Source organism: Euprymna scolopes, chromosome 2 (genome assembly GCF_053919585.1).
Source record: "Euprymna scolopes isolate OS-2025 chromosome 2, ASM5391958v1, whole genome shotgun sequence".
NCBI lineage: Eukaryota > Metazoa > Mollusca > Cephalopoda > Sepiida > Sepiolidae > Euprymna > Euprymna scolopes.
The window spans coordinates 120864627-120884354 of record NC_136483.1 but is presented as its reverse complement, the minus strand read 5'-3'; the positions used below and the strand labels follow the sequence as shown (position 1 = coordinate 120884354).

Below are 19728 nucleotides of genomic sequence, written 5' to 3'. Positions count from 1 at the left end.
TTGAAATCATCAAAATTATGGTGGATATATATTTTTGGTTCTTATTTAGAATTCAATTTAAAAAATATATACAGAAAAAAATTTATATGATGCTCATACTCGTCACAGAATGAAAATGTCATGTTCCAAAAATCATGCAAATTGATTAAGTAATTTCTTTTTAATATATAAAATAATTTTTAACGATTTTTAGCAATTTTAAAAGTAAAGTTGATTTTGATCTCGATTGTTCAAATTGTGTTATCTTACACTTATTTATAAACAATGGCAGATCAAAAAATAGTGCCTTGCTCTGTAATAAATTTTGATTTTCTTAGTTTAAAAAAAAAAAAAAAATTACTTGATCAATTTACATAATTTTTGGAATATGACATCTTTATTCCATGGCAGGTATATACAGCATAAGGATTTATATGTATTTTTGTTTTTTAAAGTCAGATTCTAAACAAGAGCCATTTTTTAAATGTTTCTCCTTATTCTAGAAATCAAACATTTCTTGAAGCAAATCAAATAACCAATTAAAATTTGTTTTCTAATAGAGTAATATAATAATTTTAAAAGTGTAATTTAGCACAAGAGAAGTAAAATATCTCGGTATTGATTGGCTACCATTTATCTTTGTACACGTCATATGTGTGCACATAAAAATATGTAGCATTACATTTTACATTAAAAATTATATATTTTACCAGGTGACTACACATTTGCTAAGCTTCCAAATGTTATTTAAAATCAAACCCCGGATAGAATAGAATTAGGGTAGACAGAGTTTAAGTAATTAGTTGGGTTTAGTTGTTTTATGGCATTGCAACTCTTTTCAGGTTATTAAATACTGAATCCAGTTATTTTAGTAAAAACTTATACTTCATGTTTTAATATTTTCGAATTTATAATATTATAATATAAATATTTAATAGATTCTATTTTATATATGAATGATTTGTAGATTATTTTGTTTTATCATTTCATAGTCTATAATTGACAAATACATACAGAGAATGGGTTGAGTATTTCGAAAACTCAATTTGAATATTTCAAACGGTTCTCTTTTCTCTCATATATATATATATATTTCATAATTTTCTTGGGGGTACAAAACTTTGTCAATTGACTCGTTTTGATTTTTTTTTTCTCTATTTCCCTACTTTTATTTTTTTAGTCGTTATCCATTTTCCTTTTCTCCTCGGTCTTTTTTTTTTTTTTTTTAACATAAAATGAATTCTGAAGGAATACGTCTTCCCTTCATGATTGCCTTAATATATATATATATATATATATATATATATATATATATATATATATTGATTTTAAAGTTATGAGGGTTTTTTGAAGCATGGAAATGTTTTTTTGTATTTAATATTTTATTTTTTCTATTTCAAGTGGTCCTCCGCTCTTGTTCATAAAAAGTATCACAATGAAAATGGAAGACTTTGAAAAAAACCTGAAAATTTGTATTTTGGACAGCGTTCATTTCTGCCAACAAAGATTTGTATGGATTGAGCAGGAGACACAGGCTTCCACATATTAGCAAATTTTCTTGGGCCTACTTGTCCTTTGCCTTCAAGCACATGTTCATGCTAAAATGGTTTACATGTGCTATATTATTTCAAGTTGCATAAAATGGAGGAGGAACGACTATCCTTTAGTATCAGTTCATCTGTTATTCGACTATAATTGATTTAGAGGGTCAGGTAAAACCTTGTTGTCAGCCCATTTTCTAGCTCTGAACCCATCAAGTGCTCTTCCATTATGTTGCAGTATATCTATGTCAGTTTGTGCTCTTGTGTAGATTGCATTGTCAGATTGTTTATTTCTGGCTTATTTCTTACAGTTCAAATATTTAGAATCCTAATCACCTTTTTAGACTATGAGACAAAGCCGAATCTATGGTATCAAATCCAACATTCTCGATTACCACCACGTAAATTATGAAACAAAACTAAATTTAGAATTTGGCATTCTCAACCACCAACATGGACATTAACTGTACTGTTTGTAATAAAGAAGGTTATGTTTACATACTCATTAGCTTCAAATAAATTTTATTCTTTGCTAAATTCACAATTAAAAATATATTATTATTAAATTTGGCAGAATTTTATATCTTAGTCTTTTTTTAAATTCCACATGCATTATTGCTTACTTTGGAAAAAAATAAATTATTGGAATCTGAAACAAACATTGAAAATCGTAACATTACATGAAGTTCAATGTTAAAAGGAGGTTTATAATGTTTGTCTATACATTCCACAAAACTATTTGAGAAGTTCTTTTGTTCTCCTTCACAAAAATACAAGCATACCCCCACCCATTTCTTTATATTTTAAATCTGTCACCTGGCGTCCAAAAGAAGTTTAAATGTGATACAGTCTTTGATGAATGTATCACATTTAGATTTCAAACACTTATTACCCCTTTTACCACCCTGTCCCATGAAATTGGGACATTATTGTTAGCTTGCTTGACCTTAAATATCCCTGGACAATCACTACTCATTTTACAAACCCATCCTTCAGTAGACATAACGAGAGAGAGAGAGAGAGAGAGAGAAAGAGAGAGAGAGAGAAAGAGAGAGAGAAAGCGAGAGAGAGAGACAGACAGACAGACACAGAGAGACTTCTGAAAATTTCACCTTTTTTCCTTTTCTCTTACTACAATAAATTTCTTATGTGCCTATACATTTGTCTTCAAAGTTAACATCAGATTTATCAAGTCCATTATTATTTACAGTGAAAATGGATGAATTTTAGCATTATTCTTAAACAATTTATTTTGACAAAATAAAAAAAAATGTTAGTTATAGCAAGTTGATTGGTACATGTGAAGCAATGAATTAAAAACTATCCTAAATTGAAAAATCAATTATGGATTGTTGATTTTTGTTGTTTATAACATGACAATATGAAATCATAAGGGAAATGCACCCACTCTTTACTTAAAAATATTATCTCCAAAATCATGAGTTTAGATTTATTTCCATTTTATGTACATCTGACAAACACAAAACCCACACTATTATTATGACCCTTTTCTTTGATCCAAATTAAATATACTTATATCAAAATACACTAAGAAATGTAGTTTTAGAATAGTGTTTGGAAGAGGGGTTGTCTGTATCCTAAAACAAATGAGTCTGTGAACAAACAATTACAACTTTATATATTAACATTTTTAATAGATCAATGCTAATTACAAGCATTTAATGTGAATCAACCATTTTCCAAAGTTTATACTTGCAGTCATGTCGACATATTTTCAGTTTTCACACAAGTGGGAGATTTTTGATTGCTTGGAAGTATTTTGTGGTTTTAACCCAGACATGCTTTAAAATAACGAGGTTTCAATATTATGAATCCATTGATGTTTTTAAAAAATGTTTGAATCAGATTTACAAACGGTTCAAATGACCTGTAAATGTTCTCGCTCTTTTCTGAACACTAGCTCAGTCTAATCAGCAGTTACAACAGGGATATAAACATAAAAATATCGATTTAAGTAAGTGATGTTAAGAGTTAAAAAAACTCTAGTAGACGACCTTGGTTTGATTTTCTTGACTTGTGCTGTTGAATTATGTTCGGCAATGGCAAGAGACCTTGGAGGAGAAACACTTGCACCTCATCACACAACAGCAACTTTTAGTGTAATGACGGTGAACAATCCTCTTTTCACAATTGCATCTAGTAAACGCAATAAATCTAGTAAACACAATAAATCCAATTTGAAGTATTGATTACCGATGGGGATGCTTCACTAGACGGTAATACAAATCAGCAATCGTTTGAATTGATGATATGGGAAATAATCAGCTGGCAGAAAATGGTGAAACAATTCTGATGATTCTCCATCTTCCTTTGCTTTAGGGACAGCGGGCTAACTGATGACACATGTGAATTTAACTGTCAGAAGATGCAGACTACACATTACTGAATAAGAAATTACTGCTGCAGCACGAGTCCCACAAGCAAGACATCTCAAGTGTTGCCAGATGAGAGTGAAAGTCTTCATTCACAGTGGCAGTAGTGGACACATCGACGATGACTAAACATGTTGGCAGGTTCCTAGTTGGAGAATATCGGACGTAGAGGAAGACAGTGAGTAGCGACATGCTACAAGACCAGTTTTAGGCAATGGGCAACATAGCTTTTCCTGTATGGCTTTGTACGGTGGGAGTATTTTGCTTGTGCAGCACTTGTACGGATATCTAACCAGATTGAAAGCATGTGATTACTCTGCAAGCAGTAATTGGCAATGGAGCAAGGAGCAGCTGCGGATGCTATGACAAGGACAACAACAAAGAAAGGTTCAATATGTTGATGGCTATGAACTATATATGTAGGGATTACAATTAAGTGCACAGACAATTTGAAAAAAGGTAGAAGCATCCGCAATAAAAATGATGATAATCCTAAGCCACAGAGCCGTCTTTTGCTGCTGATGCACACCACACGACAATCTAAAGAACACTCTAGACTATCTCGTAGTGCAACAACCTCCAGAAATGATGCACTTACTCACGAACCTGCAGTCTGATGCTGAACAAACGTAAATCATACAAACCAACTTTTGGTGTGAATTTTTGCATTTTACCTGACCAGCACCACCTGGTATGTATGGTGAGTGGTGTTCATTGTTGGTAGGCACACCACGACTTTGTCAATTTTTAAATGACTGTCCAAACAGGCTGCAAGCACACCTGCCTACTCACATTATCAACTACAGCTCAGTTAAGTGAGTGAGGTGTTCATGGTAGCGGCGTGTGATAAGCCGACCCAGAAACGGGGTTGTCAATTGGCATGACCCCTCCAGGTACAAGTAGTATTGACATGACTACTTTGTGAGTTTTCGTCTTTCTTGCCCAACACTTTTCTGCTCAGGACAGTCATGGCAGCAAGCATTATATATTCAACCACCGTCGCTCGTTTCTTTTTCATTTTGCAGTTGACCATGTTTAAATGTTTGTTCAGTTTAGATTTCCATTTGTCAGGTTAGTAAAAATAAAATGGAATGGTCGTCATATTCTACATAATTGCCTAAAGGTATTCATGTGTAAATACTGAAAAGCTTGTTGAAAATAAAACAATTATTTTTAGTCACGTGCAAGTGACTCTATAAACCTGTCGGTCTGTCCGTAACACTTTTGTGCTTGGCCTTTTTGGTTAAGATCAAATGTCTGTTGTTAATAGATACTGTTCTTAGCCTTTTGGCCAAGATCAAAGTGTAGTATTTATTACTTTTTAATCACTTTAGTCACAAAGACCCTGAACCCTTCCCCTCCCCAATTTCTTGTAGGGCCTTGTGCCTAATTTTGTTGTTCAAAAATCTTTTGTTTTTTACTTAATTGTATTTTCAAAATTTTTTAAAAGCAATAAAATATATAAACAAGATCAAAGTGTAGTATCTGTTCTTACTACATGCTGTACTTATGTTTGTAACTTTGTGATATAAAGTGGGGGATCACTTTTCTGTATTAATTTAATGTAAAATGATCACCCACTTTACAACCAGTCAGTCTCAAAGCCATTCAAGTCATTCCCCAGATCATTCAAGTTGTTTTTGAAGGATTCCAGTTATTTTTTAAGCATTCAAGTCATTCTTAAGGTCATTCAATTCATCCTTAAGTTCATTAAAGTCATTTTAAGTCATTTACTTTTTATATATTTAAGTCATTTCAGCACATTTTTCGGTCATTTTAGTTTATCTTTAAGAATTTCATGTCAATCCTACATTCACGTATTCATTCATTACACGAGAGCACGCGACAAATGGCTATCGGACTTGTTAAATGTAGACAGGGGAATCGGTTTCGCATATAAATTTAGCATAAAATAAATAATAAGATGTAGAAACTAGGGTTCAATTTGAAGGCTAGTATGGTTGCAAAGCTGAAACTTAAAGGAATTTACAGATAGGCCCTATCAGAAGCCTGTATCTTAATCTGACTCAGCATGGTAAAACTCACCTGATTTTGTTTCCGGACCATTGTAATGTTTTAGAGCAGGTATTTTTTTTCCTAAGTTCTGTGTTATATTTTTTTTAGATGATTACATGCACTTTTATCATTGTGCCAGTAGTTAAAAAACAATTAGTAAATTGCCCTAAAAAGTTAGAATGGTTTAGAAATAAGGGATTATTTTACATTATTTATGTTTACATTTAGTTTATATACAAAACTAATTACCTAACTCAAAATTCTAAAATAGTTAGTTTTTTTCAAGGTATTCACCTAAATAGAATTTTTTTTTTTTTTTTGGTGAGGAAGGAATGTAACTGAGAGCCATCATCTACTTTTAAATATAGACATAATTTCTTTTTAATTTAACAACTTTCAATATTTTCCCTTTATGCACTGTATCCAACATTTTAATAAATTCATACTTTTGTCTTGTGTCATTTTTTTTACCTAAATTCAATAATAGGTGTGCGTGTGTGTATATATATATATATATATATATATATATATATAATTTTATGTATCTATTTTCAGTATTTACTTCAATACAATACATGAGTAGAGCTAGGTGGTAAATATTGAAAATATATACGCCAATTAAGCTACACAGAATTTTTCATGTTCCATCCTCATGAGAGTTTGTCAGCTTGTGTAACTTAATTGTCATATATATTTTCAAAACTTACTATATATCTTCTATCTATATTAATAAAATGAAGTCGATTTTTCTCCTGTAACTTCCGTCAGTATGGGAACAAAAGCAATTGCTATGTAAATTTTTAACACTCACCATTTCTAGCAAATACTGCAGCACATTTGCACACAAAAACATTTCGTCACTGTTTAATAAATGTTACATTTTATCCTCTTTGCCTCACTCTCTCAAATACATAATCATACATAAGTAGTAGTAAAGAGTTTCATTCTCATGAAATTAAGTCCTCCCATGGAGCCTGGATGTTTTTATTCATAGCCATACATACCCACATGCCACCAAAATATTATTCATCTTTTTAAATACAGCCATTTACTACATACTATGTTATCCTAAAAATTTTAACCGCTTCACTTTCATGCTTAGTTTAATGAAATAATGGAATAGTTCAGATATTTATATTAGAAACAGTCGCTATTCAGAATAGAAGTTTGTATTTTCAAAAAAAAAACAAAAAAACATTCGGAGTGTTGATTTTGAATACACTTAACCAAGCACAAAAAACTATTATTACATATCATATTATAATTGTTCTTTCTTTTAACTTAATTTTTAAGAATATAAGAACCATAATTTAAATAAATTATTTTGCTTACTCATCCAAAATGAAGATACACATCTACTCACGTTACATATTTACACAATGCACGCTGTTTTTTTTATTCTTTTCATCATTCCGTTTTATATTACATTCTAATATGTATGGAGGCTCTAAACAGAAGAAGCCAACATTGTTTTCACTTTAAATTTGCTTCATTACATACGTTAAAATGGGATTTTGTGTCTCTTACAACCATTTGTACAAAACAGGTCCTGCAATCAAAAATCTATTTGAGTACCGTAGCAAAACAATGCATAACATTAGTCATCCAATCATTTATTGTATTAAATTCGTTTTTTTCTCTTAACTAAACCTTTCTTTTATTATTTACGAGCAGTTCAGTCCAGCTTTGCTCGGACCCTATTCATGACTATATATATATATATATATATATATATATATATATATATATATATATATATATATAGAGAGAGAGAGAGAGAGAGAGAGAGAGAGAGATATATATATAGATATATATTAAAAGGTTTGACTCATGTCCAGGTAATCTACATCTAAAATTTCAAGTGTTTAGACCCAAAATTGGCGAAGGAATTTGGTAGAGTCTGCAACGGTCAACTCTTTCAATTTTGACCTCTTGGAAGCCAAATTTTTGCCTAAGGACTGATTAAAAAGCTTGCTGCATGTCTGAATACCCTTTATGTAAAATTTCAAATGTTTAGATCCAAAATTGGCTGAATAGTTTGCTAGAAACTGCAAAGATCAAATCTTTTGAACTTTGACCCCTTGGCAGCCAAGTTTTCGGCCAAAAACTGATTAAAAAGCTTGCCCTATGGCTGAATATACTTTATGTAAAATTTTAAATGTTTAGATCAAAAATTGGCTGAGTAATTTGGTACAGATCGCAGAGGTCAAATTTTTTTAAACTTTGACCCCAATTTTTATCCCTTAACATTTATTGTTTTAGGCTCAAATCAAATTTGATCGATGTCCAAGTAACCTACATCTAAAATTTCAAGTGTTTAGACTCAAAATTGGCAGAGGAGTTTGGTAGAGTTTTCAAAGGTAAATCTTTGAACCTTTGACAGCCAAATTTTTGGCTGAAAACCAATTTATTAATACCCCTTATGTCAAATCTCGAGTCTGTAGACTTAAAATAAAAACATACCGTAAACATTGAATTTATTCAAAGACATTCACACCAGAGTATGACCACAGCATTTTTTTTTCATCAACACAGAGCGCCTTCCCCCGAAAACAGAACTATTTTATTCAAAAGAAAATTTTTACTTTTATTTTTACTATAAGCATTGAATTTAACTTGAAAATCCTATCTAAAAAATAATAAAAAAAGCATGGCTCATATTTTTATTTCTATCTAACTAAAAAAAAAAATATTAAGTTTTATTTATTTAAAAAAAGGTATGCAGAATACGGCCAAGGCCTTTTCAAACTATTCTGTACTAACAATTTAATGAAAATATACTGCAAACACTTCGGTAGGTATTCTGCATAAATGCCTGTGAAAAAACTGTTTTTTTATTAATATAAAATAACACAAAATCTGAGTTATTAAGTATTGTGTTGATTTTGTATTTAGTTTCAGTCAGTTTCTGTTTTTACCTCAAATTATTTAAACTCCAGTTTGTTTCTGTAACCGGAAAATATCAATATTATTATGTATATATATTATCCTGATATTAATCTTCATTTGTAATATAACTTTAGAAGAGTATTTCAGTTTCTAAATTATTTGTTGAACACATAATAGTTAACAAAGGCTCTTCCATGTTAAAAACGGCTTTTCAAATAACATTATTTTTTCATCACGCAAGATTACTTATCAAACCATTCTTCACCTAACAATTATCAAAGTACAAGGGTAAGCGACCCAAAACAAGGATTTCTATATCCGGAACCTAATTTGGCCTAACATCATTTTCTGCTAACTCATAATCGAGCATCATCATCATCATCATCATCATCATTTACTCACTAGGAGTTTTGCACACAGGTCAACATCAAAAATTGTTCACAACTGGTGGTGTTCCCAGGAATCTGGGTAAAAACAAGTCTCCCCAGATTTCCAATACTTTCCACCTCTTTCGATAATCTTTGCAAATGAATTTGCATCACCACAACAGCCACTTGCTATTGACTTCTAGCAATGACCATTGGTCTTCACTAGAATTTGAGTGGCAATACGCCTTCCTAAGGCCCTAGTCCACTTTACACTCATCCAGTGGATGCTGACATTATAAATTTATTATTATTGTTGATGTTGATGTCATTGGGGATTTAAATATTGTTATTATTGTTAATATTTTTATTAATAATACTATTTTGATTTTCTACATTTATATTATTATTATTATTAGTAGTAGTAGTAGTAGTAGTATTCTTTTTCTTCTATTATTACTATTTTGTTATATTATTACTATTCTTATCGATTTTAATATTATCAATTGTTACAATTATTTTTATGATTATTATTTTCCTTACTGTTATTAACATTATCTTTAGGATTATTTTTATTAGTATTAGTATCATTTTAAATATTGCTATCTGTAGTATCATTATTATTATTTGGATTATATTTTTCTCAGTATTACTATTAGTAATGTTGTTACTATTAGTAGTAATAGTCGAAGTATTAAATTTTTTGTTATTATTCGTATCAATACTACTTACATCATTATCATGTATTCATCATTAATTTTAGGTTGGGCTTAGAGATTGAAATTTTGTCACTTATTCTGATTTCTAGGGCAATGCTGGGACATGGATAAGCTAACACACACACACACATATATATATATATATATATATATATATATATATATATATATGAGAGAGAGAAACATAAGAAAAAGTCTTTTGATAGAACCGATAGTATAGAATCATTGTCTAAAAATAACAACAAACAACAAATGAATCAACATCCTGTTAACACTGTAATCAAGAACATTCTCTGTCCCCCCAACACACCTATGCAAACTGCTACTTATTTTGACCATTGGTCACCTAAATTTCCGCGAGTCAGTTCATCACTCTCTTAAAAAGATATATGTCTGGTATGTAATTCAGTGTCGAGTAGGACAATGGAATTACTCAAGTGTGTGTCATAATATATGTGCGTGTATGTCTGATGGTGCAATTGAAAACAAAACTCTGTACAAAGATAAAACAATTTTTCTAGAATAAATTTTTATATGGAATCAAATATTGCATTCAGGGGTTTATAACAATATATTGTCGAATCTATCACATAGGACATTCATAAACAGCAAAGCTGACTTTTATTTTATTTATATCTTAAAATTTATTTTTATAAATTTTAAACTAATGATAGAACTTCAGGCCGCATTTAGAATCAATTTTATTTTGGAATATCAAGGTCAAAGATCAAGATCACAGAAAAAGTGAATGTCACACTTGTGGCAATAACCTTGGTTCTGTTCAAATAAGCCTTGACCGATTCTTACATTGCTAGGCAAAGATATGCAGTTTCACAACTGACTTGTTTTTATTGCATCTGATAGTCTGCATACACTTTTCAACTATTTTTCTCCTTCACCCTAAACATGGTTCTGATTAAGAAGAAAAGAAAATTAGTGAACAGTAAATTTCAGTTCACAATTAAATCGAATTCATGTCTAAATTTGGTATATTTTTATGTTTTTTGCCACTTTCATAAAAAACATCCCGTTTAAAGGAATTTTATCCTCTCTCTGATTTTTATCACAACAAATACTTCTATTTTCAGAATATGTATGGTTTTTATTTTCTACCGTTTCCAAAAAATCAAATCTTTCATCAAAAAAGTAAAAGAAGTAGTTCTTCTAAGCCCATTTTCTTCTTGGTAAGAGATATACAACCCAAATGAGACAGTAACGGTCAAATATGCACAAAAATACCCATAAGACCTACCACAGATACTACTGAGCTTCGTAGTGTATTTAGTTCACTAGTACAGAAAATGATAATTTTTTTTTGCCTGATTTTTTAATTTTCAATAAAAATTTGCCTGAGTGGGGATAGGCAATTTATCTATTTTACTCATCAGACTCATTAAAATAACATTTCAGGCCTTTTCAACCAATCTCAGCAAGCTTCAATATGTATTTCTGGATAAAAATCAAATTTGACCCTCCAATTTTACAATGTTTAAAAACAAATCTTGTGTTTTGGCTATTTTGATATTATTAGTACATTTTTGTAAAATTATACCGTCTCTCTTGTCTACTCAGTGCAAGCTTTTATGCATATTTTGTTAGATTACACACACATAAACCTACACAGCTGTCATAAATTAGCAGAAAAGGCTAATTTTTTCATCCATTTTTTATACTTAACACTTTCATTGAAGTATTGCAATGACATAAATTTATTGAATAACTGCCAATAAATACCCTTGCTATCATCTTTTTTCAGGACCACAAAAAATATCTCTTATGAAGGGGGGGGGGAACATCAGTCACCTAAAAGGCTCATTCACTAGTGAATACAGCAATCTTGATAGAAATGAGAAACGATCATATCACACTGCATCTGTCCTGATCAACAGGAGTATGTACTCTGACAGAGCAGGCAGTGCTTCATTAAACAGTGATATAACACATACTACACCATCTACACCATCAGACAAGTCCAAACTGGATCAACTATGTCTTAAATGAAAAAGCAATGACTCCAAATACATTGAAGCTAAGAATCTCAATAGTTAATTCTGTGTAGAAAAAAAAGTCAGATCAGAAGCAACAGCTTCATGGTTTGTTGGCAAAAGACTCATAATTAAGAAGAAAATAATGCAGATGACATTAACAGCAATACAATATTAGCATCTAATAACAACGCATCCACTTTTTTAATTGATGTTGCAAAGAAATCTTGTTTGAAGTCCGATGAACACGGCACTAGCTGCAGTTGAGAATTTCTGAAAACTATTCTTGTTGCAACTGAAGTTGGATTTGAAGCAAAACTCTTGCCTCACAACATGCAGTGCAATGCCGTTAAAGCAACATCATGGTCAATCCCTGAAAACGTCACAGTTGTTCCAAGACAAAAGGGGAGTATCAGTTTGATATGGCGTTTGACAGCTGATGTGCTGAATTTCAAAGCAAATATTTCAAAGATGCAAATTCTAGTTCCCCCCCCCCCCAATGTTGCTGTAATATGTAGAGAATTTCCTCAAAATTCTGTCTCAGCAACTCTAAGTTTTCATTAAATTGTTATCAGGAAAATAATTAGTTCTTTTTCTGTATGTTCTTATACCTGTACTGATTTATCAGATCCATTCGGCTAATTAGTGTAAACAAAGGCAACTAAAAGAAATTAAACTCAGTTTAATAAATTTAACTTAGTTTCTTTTTGAAAAACATTTTCTTCTCATCTTTAGCTGCAAACACAGCATTAACTAAGACACTATATGTGTGCTTGTTAAAGACTTAACTAAGACAATATACGTGTGCTACTACATTATTCTTTCAATGTACGGAAAGAATTATATTAACTCATCAAAGTGAGATTTTCTGTGTCTGTCTGCCACAATTTTTTTTAAACAAATACCCAAACTTATTTTAGAAATGGAAAATATTGCATATAGCATATGTGCAATATTTTACATTTCTACAAAAAAAAAAAAAAAAAAAAAAAAAAAAGAAGTAAATTCACAACAAATAATGCAGATGCCATAACTGGAAATTAAATTGAAACCTTGAGATTTTCTTTAATATTCTATGATCTGAGCTACTTGAAATGTGTTATGAATAAATCTTAAAACATTATCAAAAAATAATTATAGCTCTGACGTAACATCATAGATTTATGATAAGTTTAAAAACTGACAGTATAAATATATATATTGCATCAACATATAGTTTTTAAATAATTTGTATAAATATTATATCATTCTATATTTCTGTCATTCTGTCCACATACTCCAATTATATAATTTATAGTGGAGTCTCTAAAACTTCATTTTTAACCAGTTTAATGATGTTTGATAATGTTTGTATGTAAATTTATGTATTGCATGCCTAATTTGACCAATTCCTAAAAATAACACTTTGCTAGAAAGTGAAAAAAAGTAATAAGTTCAAACTGCATTATATTCACATAGAGAGGTGTTCTACAGAATGGAGGGTAGTAATTATATTCTCTCCCTATAAAATATTTACTAATACACTACACTTTGACACCAGGTCATCTATATAATTATAAAGTTGAGTTTTTTTTCTCACTCTGACATTGATATTAAAAGCCTACTATTTCTATTTAAAAATTATTAAAACAAACTATGAATATACTCAGTCATGTATATGCGAGCAACTTCATGAAGGTTAACTAATTTGCATATTCCTTCAAAAAAAACGAGCATTCATTAATTAATTATTATATTTTTATGAAATTGGTTTCATTTAACTATTACACTTAATTCTTTTTATGCCTAGTTTCTACATTGTGCATAATTGCATAGAATTTAGGAAGAAAACGTCCTAGCACACTGACATGCCTTATTGTGACATAATCCTTAAATTGGATGATGTATTTAAATGAAAATTTAAATATTTAATTTTAAGCCAACGAGAAATGTATCGTTTTCTTTGTTATTTTTCATATTTTGTCGCTGAGGCAAAATGAACAAAGAAAAAAAAAAGCGAGAGAGATAGAGACAGTATAAAAGAAAGAGGAAGAGGCTAAACCTAAAGAGAGAAAGAGAAAGAGACAGTATAGAAGAGAGATGTGAGAAAGACGTTTAGCACACAAGCTAGTGAGTTGACCGGGTCATTTTGGTCAACGACATGCTTTATGACCCCTGCTAGTTGCTAAGCAACAAAGAAAAGAGAGGGATAAGAAATGTATAGAGAAGAGAGGGAGAGAGAGGGAAAGAGACATTTTGGTACAACACAAATTTCCACTTCACCAAACGACAGAGAACGAACCAATGTCGACATCCTCCCCTCCATCAACAACGAAAGAAAAAGATAATGCCTGGGAGAACAAGCCGGCGTCATCAAAAAATAGAATGTCAACTCCACAAGCACAAGGGACACAGCACTCCAAAACAACCGAAACATTGGATGGATACTATACAGGAATATCACATGTTACGAACTGTCGTCCGAAGCAAATTAAATGAAGGTGAAGGTCAAACTTCACGCAGAAAAAAACAAAAAACAAAAGGGGAAAAAATAAAAATAAAAATAAAAACTATAAGTGTGTTTCTGAATAATTCTCTCTTTCATATATTATATGAGTTCATTTTGCTATTGTATTTGTTGATATTGGTGGGGTTTTTTGTATAGTTATATTTCTCATCGGCATTTGCAGATATTATATCAACATACCCCTTTCACACCCTCGTAATCCGTTTCTTTTATTTCTACTTAGTCTCATCCCCACTCCCTACCATAGTTTAAAATTTTATAATAAAATTAACTTTGAAATATTATCACTGGTGTCTGTGTTCGTTTTTATTTCTCGCAATTGTGTTCGTGTCTCTAGGCCTTGTTTTTTTTTTTTTACCTGTGTCACATGTGCGATAAATACTTGGATTTTGCTTTCCCATAAATTCCCCTTTTATCTCCCCCCCCCCTCCTTTGATAATGTGTTACAAAGATAATGATGGATGTGCTTTTGTCGTAAATTTCCTCCCCCCTTTTATCGCATGTGTAACAATATATATATATATATATATATATATATATATATATATATATATATAAGCATGTCTGTGCTAGAACGTTTAATTTCTTTAGAGAACAGTTTAGTAAAGACATTTTGCACACACACTGACAAGCTCACTTTTATATTATATATTGTTATAAGAAAAGACTATACACCCCCTTTCTCCTTATGTCATAATAAATGTATGTATTAGTCAAGCAGACACCCCATTCCCCAACCCACACCTGTCAAGCAGCGACGATTGAAAACCAAGTCGAAATAGACAACCCACCCCACCCTCTTTTCATTCCACTCACAAGGAAGTCACTGAGACAAGAATCCCCACCCCATCCCACTGCCTTGTGAGGAGATGGCGAATGTGAACGGATGTGAGGCAGACAGAAACTCCAACCCACAACCAACTCAGAAGGAAACATGTGGACAGAAGATTTGAGCAGGAAATTCAGTTGGGCTGCTGCAAGCAACGAGGACACTTCGTGAAATCATTGCTCCTGAGAAAATGGAGTTGAACACCAGCGTAGAAAGTTGCAGAGGTGAATAAAATACAGCCCACTTAAACCGGATCGCCAACGGACTAAAAAGGGAAATCAACTCAAAGCTTGGATTTACCTTGGCTGAATATTATTCTTGGAGATGAATATCCCTCCAATGGAAGACTATATACCGAAAAATCATGCGTTAGGGATAATGTTGAGTAAAAAAAAAAAAAAAAAACGGTGACAAAGGAGAGAAAGGACATTTATGTTAACAACGCACACTCGACAGGAACACTATCACTAACACTAACAGAGCTAACTATCCTCCAATTTTCATTCTCCCCAATCCGCTCAACCCAATCCCATATCCTTATGCTCAAATGTTATTTTAGCTATACATAAATTGACTTCTTTCCATGTGTAAAGAAAGAAGAAAACATATTACTGTCTGATTCTGAACATTAACTGTAACTTGATTTTCGTTCAAAAAAAGGGGGAAAGAGACAATACATCTCCATGAATAAACCTTATTATCGCTCACCCCCCTCCTCATCTCAACCCGTAATGTTGTCTGCACCCCCAAATGCATTATTGTTGTTTTATCTTTTTTTTTTTGCATCCACCTGTATTACACTCATGTAAATAAATTAATGTATTTCTAGTACGTTCATACCCGATTGTGTCATTGTCATTCTTATTGCCTTATTCTAATTATTAACCGTGCATGTCATTAAGGTGTTTCATGACGATAATGCTGGTTCGAATCTCGGCACGTGGCATTTGGTTGTGATATCGTTACAACTGGCATGCTGCATATTTTTTTTTTATCTTACAACATGCGTTTGGGAGGAGAATTTCCCCTTGAAATTCTTAGCCTTGGGTTACCGCCGCATGGGATTTCCATCCGGGATCCCAATATATGTCAAACCCTTGGGCTAGTCCCAAAAACCATTACATGGGGGCTCGCCCGAAGGATCAGTACACACGAAGCATATAGGGGACCGCCGGAGGATCAGTTACACGCCAAACAAGTGTGACCCCCACCCCCCCGCCTTGCTTGAATAATAATCTTCATTTGAATACCTGAACATTGTACACGGACAAATAAGGCAGAATGACGGACATCGACGAGTTCATAGAAAATCCATCCCCAGATAGGTTATATAGGTTCAAGAAAGAAGAATTAATCATAATAGGGAAAAAACTAGACTTGGAGGTTAGAGGAGCTATGAGAAAAAGTCACTTGATAAGAAAATAATAGACGAACACATGGTAGATAATGACATCTTCAGGGAAGAAACGCTGGAAGAATTACTAGCAGAGAAGATGACCATGACGCCTGATCAAGTCGAATTACAAAAAACGAGAATAATGGCGAAAATGGAGATAGAGAAAGCTTGAATCGAGCAAGAGCAGAGAATGAGCGAACTGAATATAGCTCATCAGCCATGAGAAGACAGAAACAGATTTGATATGACAAAACAGGTGTGCCTAGTCCCGAAATTTGTGGGGAAAGAAGTCAATGATTACTTCGCACATTTTGAGAGGACCGTCCTAAACATCAACTGGCCGAGAGAATGCTAGGCAATGCTTTTGCAGACAGTATTGAACGGTAAGGGCCAAAAGACGTATGCAGCACTTCTGTCGGAAGACTGCGCCGATTACGAGATAGTGAAAGTGGCCATATTGAAAGAGTATGAGCTCGTCCCACAAGCTTACCAACAGAAGTTTAGGAACTTATGAAAAAGCAAGGTACAAACATACATAGAGTTTGCTAAATTAAAAGAGAATTATTTTGATCAGTAGTGCAATGCCAAGAATGTAGAGGGTAACTTTGACAGGTTGAAACAAATCCTGTTGATTGAGGAATTTCAAAACTGTATACCCGATGACATGAGGATGCACCTAGCCGACAAAAAGGTTGAAACTGCACTCGATATAGCCACGTCAGCCAACGAGTAAACATTGATTCATAATAGAAGCAGGGCAAAACCCGAAGGACTTATGCATTCACAGGCTAGGGAGCGTTGTACAAATAACGACAATCCGTGGGCACCTATCAGAAACTCTCTCAACACAACCAACCGACCAGTACTGGGATGGGAAACGAGACCCATAGTATGCTTCAACTGTGGAAAGTCGGGTCATGTAGCTGTGAAATGTCAGGCAAAACGATTCACAGAGATGAATCAGAACATCCCAGGCAAACTACAAGGGGTGATATCCCAGGAAATAGATAAGATATAAACCCTTCATATTAAGGGGATATATCGCCTGAGATAAAGAGAGTCGAGGGGAACCCATCAACATTCTCAGGGATATGGGTGCATCCCAATCCCTACTGAAAAGAAAACAGATGCCCAAGGAAACAGTGAGAGCTGTAGGCAGATCGATTCCGTTAAAGGGCATAGGAAACAAACCAATAACAGTCCCGTTATTTAAGGTCCACCTCGTATCAGACTGGTACTCGGGAGAGGCCACAATAGGGGTAATCAATGATTTACCAATGACTGCTGTGTCCATGATATTGGGAAATGATATCAATAAATACCAAAATAAAACACCCATAAGGGTTACCACAAGGAGTAGAGCGACAGAGAAGGGAAACATAGAGGACAGATCATTGGATAGAAAACACCTGAGACCTGTGGTAGCACCTAAACCTGGTTTATCCATGCCACAGCGAATGCTAATCAAGGAGCAACAGAACAATGGCGATCTAAAACCCCTATTCTGTTGAGTTGGAGAAGAGTATTCTCGTAACTCAAAAAGCCAATATGTCCTCAATAACAGAGTGCTAATGGGGGTATGAGACGAATGGATTCGCCAATCATTTTTATAACCAACGGCTGTGCTAAACAACCAATGAAAACATCCCAAAATTATTATAAAAATTGTTGAATTTTGGATTCAATCAGTTCGCCATTTACTACGCCACGGACCGCATTTGATTCTTGGTCGCCATCTTGGTTACTGATCTGAACTACGCCGCGATCTTTGTTCAACACAATGTCTCAAAACTTAACAGGTTATGCGCCCAGCCACGTCTTTTCTTTGACGGATCGGAATCTAAATTCGAATTGTGGCAGGTAAAATTTCTGGGATATCTAAGGATTCGAAAACTACACAAAGTCATACAATCTACAACAGAAAATCCAAACGACCCCGAATTTCTCGAAAAAAACGTGACTGTTTTTGCAGAACTGATTCAATGTTTAGACGATAGAAGTCTGTCTCTGATTATAAGAGACGCATTGGATGATGGGAGGAAAGCATTGAACATATTAAGAGAACATTATTTATCAAAAGGGAAACCAAAAATAATATCCCTATATACAGAATTAACGTCTTTGAAACGTAACGAGGATGAAACGATAACCGACTACGTTATAAGGGCAGAAACAACCGCCAATGCCTTAAAACTCTCAAGTGAAATAATAAGTGATAGCTTGTTGATATCAATGACCCTCAAGGGACTTCGAGCCGATTTTAAACCATTTACAACTGTTATAACTCAGAAAGACAAACCCATAAATTTCAGCGAATTTAAAGTGGCATTGCACAGTTACGAAGAGACTAATCATATGCTCGTGGACAATAATAACTCCAGCAATATTATGAAGTTCAAAAATGCTTCTCGAAAGTAAGCACCACCAAATTACGCACCTCACCGCAACATATTCCCCAAAAGTAATTTTCCCAAGAAAAAGAATAAAATTATCTGCTATAATTGTGGATGACCCAACCACAAAAGTTTCCAATGTCGATATAAACGCTCTAAAATGGACTCCTTAAAAAAATGTTGAGAACTTTGAGGAAGAACATACATTTCTATTCACATGTAACTTTGACAATACCACACACGGTAAAAATCTCCTTGTAGATTGCGGTGCTACAGCGCACGTTATCACCAAGGAATCTGATTTTATTAATTTTGATTCAAACTTTAATTCTCAAAGTCATTTTGTCGAACTTGCCGACAGTAGTCAAATAAATGATATAGTCTTGAAAAGAGGCGATGCTAAAATATCCCTAAAAAATAATAAAGGCGAAATCTAAGGTATTCTAAACAATGCTCTGTTCATACCTACATTTAAGTAAGACATATTTTCCGTGCAGGCTGCAATTAAACAACGCGCGAATATACAATTTGGCCAAAATACATCAAAATTTACATACCCCAATGGAACAGTATTTGACATTTAAAAAGTATGGTTCCCTCAAAAACTGCCTGTCACGACTTAGAAACCTGGCATAAAATTCTAGGACACTGCAATACAGCTGATATTTAAAAATTACCAAATGTAGTCGAAGGCATGAAAATAATACCTTCAGACGA

At 33.0% G+C, this 19728-nt stretch overlaps 1 protein-coding gene across 1 annotated transcript in view; it reads right to left on the bottom strand.

Moving 5' to 3' along the window:
• Window positions 1-19728, bottom strand: part of LOC145295620 (uncharacterized) — a 112940-nt gene that overhangs the window by 4365 nt on the left and 88847 nt on the right. The gene's annotated exons all lie outside the window — the stretch shown is intronic.